Source organism: Gavialis gangeticus, unplaced genomic scaffold (genome assembly GCF_001723915.1).
Source record: "Gavialis gangeticus isolate Ggan-Ray unplaced genomic scaffold, GavGan_comp1, whole genome shotgun sequence".
Classification (NCBI taxonomy): domain Eukaryota; kingdom Metazoa; phylum Chordata; order Crocodylia; family Gavialidae; genus Gavialis; species Gavialis gangeticus.
The window spans coordinates 11,254,295-11,261,083 of NW_017729009.1; the positions used below are offsets into that span (position 1 = coordinate 11,254,295).

The 6,789-nt window shown below is 49.2% G+C and overlaps 1 long non-coding RNA gene across 1 annotated transcript in view; it reads left to right on the forward strand.

Moving 5' to 3' along the window:
- The first annotated feature begins 5,011 nt into the window (after positions 1–5,011).
- Positions 5,012–6,789, forward strand: part of LOC109292561 — a 19,336-nt gene continuing 17,558 nt past the window's right edge. Inside the window, exon 1 of the long non-coding RNA XR_002096145.1 lies at positions 5,012–5,599. This is a non-coding gene — a long non-coding RNA (uncharacterized LOC109292561). The remainder of the gene's footprint in view (positions 5,600–6,789) is intronic.

The following is a 6,789-nucleotide window of genomic DNA, read 5'->3' on the forward strand; positions in this document are numbered from 1 at the left end:
TTTTTTTTTTTTTTTTTTTTTTTTTTTTTTAAATAAAATCTATTGCCCAGCCGGATTTTAAATGCTTGCCCCAGGACCTGCCAGAGAGACTGAGGGAGGGCCAAAAGCCCAATCCCTTCCTCTCCCAACCCATGCTGCCTTGCTTCTATATTTTTTTAAGGACTACATTTCCCAGAATCCTCTTCTCCCAGGTGTTTTCCCCCCTCCCCCCCTCAAATTTTTAGCACCCTCCCCCCGGTTTTCTAAGCAGGCAGCACTCGTGACCGGGAAGCAGAGCGTCCACCTCGAGCGCAGGTTTAACCTGCCCAACAGCGGTCTCGACTGCGGGGGTGTGGAGAGTCCAGTGGTGTTTGCTCATGTTTGAGGTCACCCCCACCTTCTTCCCAAAAACAGTCCATTGTGAACGCCTGGATGTGTGCGTGCATGTCCGTGTGGCCCGATATTTTGTTGTTGTTGTTGTTGAGCCGTCGTTTGGGTTCTTGTAGTGTCGCCGGGTCCCGTGATTCACTTGGTTTTGTTACTGATCCGACTGTGCCGCCTGCTGGGGTCCGGGCAGGAAAGCCCCTGTTCTCTGAATGTATTAATGAAGGTCCGTTTGCTGCTGGAGCCCACAATGGTGATGTGTATTCTGTGCGGGGAAGAGGCCTGGGCTCCTCTTAGGTAAGGTCCTCGGCATCTGCCCCAGCATGCGGCAGAGACGGCTTGGGGGGCTGTGCCTGAGCCTTGGTCCGCAGGGCCGGACCCTGCACCCCGGAGTTTGTGCAGCCAGTAGCTGCGCAGTCTCTTCAATGCCAGCTGGGGAGGGGGCATAATAGGGCCACGGTTTTCAGCAGGATCTAGGCACTTCAGGGGCCCTGGGAGAGGCCTGTGCAGCAGGATGGGAGCTCAGTGCCCCTGGAGTATTGCAGCCCCCTCTGCTGTGCCTGAGATGGGCAGTTGTTGGTCTGTCGGGCTCCTCCTAGTCGACTCCTGGCATTTCGGTGGCTGCCGGGACAACTCTGGTGTTTGCCTGGGGAAGCCTGAAGGGGCTCTTGGCAGTGCCCGTGGCGTGATGTGCTCTCCTCCCTCTTGTTTCTGGGTGGAGGGCAGCTTTGAGGTGCAGTATGTGGCCAGCCTGTGCGTGACGGCTGGGAGGCTCGCCTCCCATGGAGGTACAGGTGTGCGTGGGCCAAAGATGTGCCACTTGCTCGCCACGTCACTGCATGCCCTTTGCCACATGTTCATGGGAACTGCCCCCTCTCCAAATGCCCGGCAGTGCCCCTGCCTCTGTCACCTTTGCCAGTGTGTGGAGCTTGACTACATCTGCCACCATTTGTGTGGCTCTGACTGCACCGAACATGGTGGGCATTGGGGGTCTCTGCAGCTGCACTAAAGCCAGGGGGGCAGTGGGGTCCCTCTGCTCTGGTTTGCTGTCACTTGTGCCCCTCTTGTTTTTCTCTGAGGTCCCTCTAGGACTCTAAGACTGGGGTTGTTGTCAGACCTAGGCTTTCCCTTACTGCCTGACCTGTCCCTTGCAGCTGGGGCTTGGTGTGGCTGGCGCTCCCTTCCAAAGGGGCTGAGTGTGGCATGGGTCAGGCCCCTGCAGCCAGGACACCTCACAGGCTGGGGCTGGTGGTTGCTGCAGGGAAAGGGGAGCCCTAGGAGCAGACAGCAGGTACGAGGGGCTCCTATCCCATACCCAGCAATCAGCAGAAGGGAAGTGCATGGGGAGGACTCGCACCTGCCCCTGGCTGGGCCAACTCCTGGGGACAGGGTGTGGGGGGATTCCTTGGGCACAGCAGCGACCACAGCGCTTCCTTGGAGCCTGCAATGGTCAGGGGCATCCCCCCCTACCTGGGGGCAGTGCTGGGGTTTCCTAGCACTAGCCCCTGCAAAGATCAGGACTTCAGCTAACTGGAAATACATTGACCCATGCTCTGACTGGGACCTGCAGCAGAGGTGCAGCGGGGCCTGCTTTTATTTCCTTCCTGGATGTTGCAGATGGTGGCGTGGGGAAGAGTGGGGCCTCGTCAGAGCCAGAGGAGAAATAAAAGTGGAGTGACTTCTTTTCCAGGCTCATCTCCACCTTCCTTGTGTGGCTCTTGTCTGGGGTGGCAACAGCTGCTGGACTGCACCCAGGCAAGGGCAGGTCTGTGCAGCCCCAGGCCTGTTGCTCAGAGCTGGGGGCTGTTGGAGCATCTGCAGCCAGGCACTGTCACAGAGAAGACTTGTGGCTGCACAGCTGGACATTGCACACAGCAGGCTGCAGGAGTCAGGTCCTGGGGCAGCTGTTCACAGGTCAGGCCATCAACTCCCTGGGGCAAAGGCCCCCACTCCTGTCTCTGCAGGGGTACTGGGTGCCAGTAGCTCTGGTCCCAGTGCTGCAAGGGCTTCATGTCTCATCCCTGCTTCCTGCCAGCAGCGTGGGCCAGTGCAAGTTGCTTGTAGCTCCTGGGTCTAGCCTGAGCAGGTGAAGGGGAGGGGAGGCTGGCTGCTTATAGAGGGGTGGGTGCACTTGTACTGGCCATGGGGGCAGAAACACCAGGGCTCCCTGGAGGAAGTGGAGACCATGTCTACACTCCAGCACACACAGGCTCTTTCCTAGGAGTGGTATGTCCAGGCCATGGAGTGGAGGGTGCTGGGATCCTGCTGGCACATGCCCAGGGCCTATGCAGCTCAGGCCTGGGGGCTGGGCCTGCACCCATTGGGGCACCTGGAGCCAGGGGTTTGAGCCTTCCAGGTGCCAGATGTGGTGCTGGGACCAGCAGCTGTGTCACCTTGCATCTGCCCCAGTTCCTAGAAAACAAACCCCTGCCACAGCCCAGGGCAGAGCTATACCTCCCCCTCCCCCACAGGGCTGGGGCTCCCCCATTCTCCCTGTGGCCTGGGGTGCAAAGGGCTCCTTGCAGCAAGCCTGGATTTCGGCCCCCTCCGCTCACCCCAGCAGTGCCCAGGCCAAAGCAACCCATGCATGCAGTAGCTTGGGTACCACTGAACCCCTACTGCGCCAGCCCCAGCAGCAAATAAAAGCACCCCCTTCCCCTCTAGGCAGCAGCTGGGAAAGAGCAAGCCCACAGGGTGGCAGCAGAGGCTGCCTGTGCCCACGGGTAGCTGGGCCAGCAGCAGGTGGCAGCAGCAAGCGCTTTCCCTTCCCGCTGGCTCCAGGCTGCGGTGCTGGCCCTGGGCACGGAGCCCTGCCTGGCTCCAAGCAGGGGCCCACAGCCAAGCAGGCTGCACTCAGGACAGGCCAGAGTCACAGCGGCCTTCACTGCAGGCAGGCCCAGGCTGCAGCGGTGCAGTCCAGGACTGCAGCACACGTGCAGCCTTGCAGGGGCGGTTACATGGGCTTGGGCCAGTCTGAGCCCTGCTGTGCCTGGAGAAGGAGGTACAAGCCACACAGGCGGGAAGGGGAAGCAGGCTTAACCCTAGGAGGGCAGCAGGGCAAGGGGCATTCCCATGCTCACAGGGATCCAGGTGCAAGGGGTCTCTGGGATGGCACCAGCTGCTTTCCACCACTACTGGAAGGAAATAGGTATGTTATACTCAGAGCCACTGAGGCAAAACCCCTGGCAACACTGGCAGAGAGAAGAAAGCCAGCTCACTTAGTTGGGCCCTGGGTCTGAAGCTGGGGAGGGCAGTCTGCATGCTCCTTTATCCATTGCACGGGCCCCTCCACCCACAAGCTCTGGGCCAGGGTGCTCAGACCAGCTTGAGCTGCCTCTGTCCATGGAGGCAATGTCCGGAGAGCAGTGGCCAGCCTGGTGTCGGAGCCCAGCTCACAGGCGAGAGAGACAAGCAGACTCCTATGGGCAAACAAACCAGGACCACGTTGTAGCAGCAATTTTCCAATTTATTGAAACTGATTGATTTTGCAAGTATGTCTACGCTAATCCTGTCACAAAGTAATTATAATTGATAGGCAGCCCATGGGCATGCCCAGGCAGACAAGAAACTGTGAGATCAACTAGAAAAGAAGGTAATATTTACCTGAACTACATTTACAGAAAATCAGTACAACACACAGTCCTGTTCTCCCACTGACTTCTGATTACTAAAATCTCCCCACCTCCCTAAAATATTAAACACATCTCCAATACAAACACAGGTTTATAATAATTAATATAAAGTCAGTATAATATAGAATATTCCCAGCAAAAAAAAAATCAACAATCTTCAAGCACTGTCTTGGTTCCCCCCCCATGTGTTTAGTTTTATTTTTGTAGACAGGTTTGAAGCACGTTGAAAAATAAATATATATGAAAGCATACACACAGCACTCTTACTATGCAGAAATCCTAAAAAAAGGCAGAAATCCAAAACACAATATAGACTCTAAAAATAAAAAGAACCATTAAGTATGGCTTTCTTAAGAGTTGCACATGTCACAGAATGAGCTAAAATAAGATTATCTTTCATAATATTGCAAAAAATTCCAGTTTTTGCATTTTCTTGGATTTTTTTTATTTTATTTTATTTTATTTTTTTTAAGGATGATGTGCAAAATTGGAAGTATCCACGTGGAGCTTTTTCGCAGAGATTCCTATTCAAAGATGGCAGTGTATGGACCAAACTCTCTACCCCAGATGGAGAGTCAGAATATACAACTTTGTCAGGAGCAAGAGTTGAACACCCAGCCCAAAGTAACACATTCCAAAAAATGGACACATTTATATATAAAATGCCAACTGAATGCAATTTTCACTTTGGAACAGCAGAACATTTCAAGGCATAATTCAAAATACAAAAGGATAAAAAAAAAAAAGTCAGGCTTAATGCTGAAGTCAGCTTCCTTTTCATAAAAAAATATTCTTTTAATAACCTAAACACCAATTTAAAAAACAAGTCAGTCACTTTGAAAACCTTCATTAGACATGCCCCTTTTCTCAACAGCCTGCCAACTCATAGTGCATCTCTGTGAGGTTCTATGGTGACCTTGTATATATAAGAAACTTCAAATCTGCACAAATTAGGAGTTTTTAAAGACATTTTTGGAAGCAACATAAAAGCTGACTGGAGGAGATGCCATGAGCCTAAGCTGCATTAAAGAAGCCTTTTAATGCAGAATGGAAGTCTGACTGAGTGCATCATTTAGTATCATTGAGCAGTATTCTTGATGTGTTTATTTCATGTGGCATAGATAAAAGCATATCAATCAAAAATGGTGGCTTCCATCGTTGTACATCATCATCAAAGCCTTGTTCAAAATGCTCTGAAATACTGGCACCATTTTGTTTCGTTTTACATAAAAATGAGAACAAGATTCAGGGACCAGTGTTTACATGTGTAAAGGAACTTTTAAAAAATAGAAGCCGCGATATTTCTAGCGAGATTAAATGCTTCAATACGCCATGAAGGGAGTACTTTTCTGAAACTGTATTCGTATAGATCTATATATTTTAGAAAAATTAAAAAAGGGGAGCTCAATGAAAAATACAAAGTCCTGAAGTGAGATACAAAGAGCAAGGGTTTGAGGTTAATTTGAGCAACTGCTGGATAGATACAACACTTGCGCTGAGTCTCTTTACCTAGGAGGGCAAAAGAAACTTGCATAGGCAGCAGATTAGACCAGTGTCTAGAGAGAGAAAAGCATAAGATATGGGTGCAACCCGGACACACAGCTGTACACGCACTGATGGCGTTGCAGGTTTTTAGGACCTGGCCTCTTTCTTTGCTCAGTTCCCCACTCCCAAATCCCCTGGTTTTACAGACTTCCCTGCAGGTCAAGACAGTGGAGCAGAAGGCTTGAACACAGTTGCAAGTAGTGACAAAACTGAGAAAGTTGTATAGAAGGCATTCCCTTTCCATCGGATTGACTGTGTTGCTGTTTTCAAAGTCACTTCCCCTTTTTAAAATCAAACCCCACGACTCTCCCCTGTACGCGTGTGAAACGCTAAGCAGGAATTCCTGAAAGGGCTTCATTTCCAAGTCTGCACACCTCCGTCAAAATCAGAGCACTTAAAAGTATACGTCACATATTAGAACAATTTATTTGGTATATATAGTGTATGTTAGTAATATAGAAGCATGTGCTATATTATAATTTTAACATTATAACACGTTAGCTTTTTGTGGGGATTTCTCTCTCTTTTTTGTAGTCTCAGCCTGAAGAGCACAGAAATGGCACGCGCACTATTTAGAAAAACATTTTTGAAAGCCATTTGGCTTATTGTCCACTATTTAAAAAAAAGGAAAAAGGAAACAAAAAAGCGCAATATATAAAATATTTCCAAATAAAACACAAAATAAAGCTAAGCACCCCAAAAATCTCAATATAAAATTAAGTTCACCCAAGTAGGGGCAAGGAGAGGGGGAAAAGACAGCTCAGGATCCAAACCTTTCGTTTCTCCCTAAATATATGAGCTCAAGCTAGTGAATTTCTACACTGGAGTTGGGGGATGAAAGAGATGGAATGTCTTAGGAACAGAAGGTTTCTTGTGTGGCTTGGTTTTTTTTTCCATTTTTAAATATATTTATTATATAAAAAGCCAAGCTACAGATATTGTGAAGTACTGTATGTATTTGTCTCTATGTAACAGGCAATGGCTGGAAGTTCAAGAAAAAACCTAATATTTACAGGATAACTGTCAATAAATACACAGCCTGCATTTCTGAGAGGTGAAGGCAGTCAAATTCATGAAACAGTGACCTAATCTTATGAACAACACACAGTGAACACAACTGCTGATTTCTTCTGTACTTAGAAAAAAGTATATAAAGGTCCAATCTTAAAATATTTTTAAATACAGTAATAGGGCTTTACAACAAGCTAAAATGCAAAAACACCTTTTTACAGTTTCATAAAAATGTTTT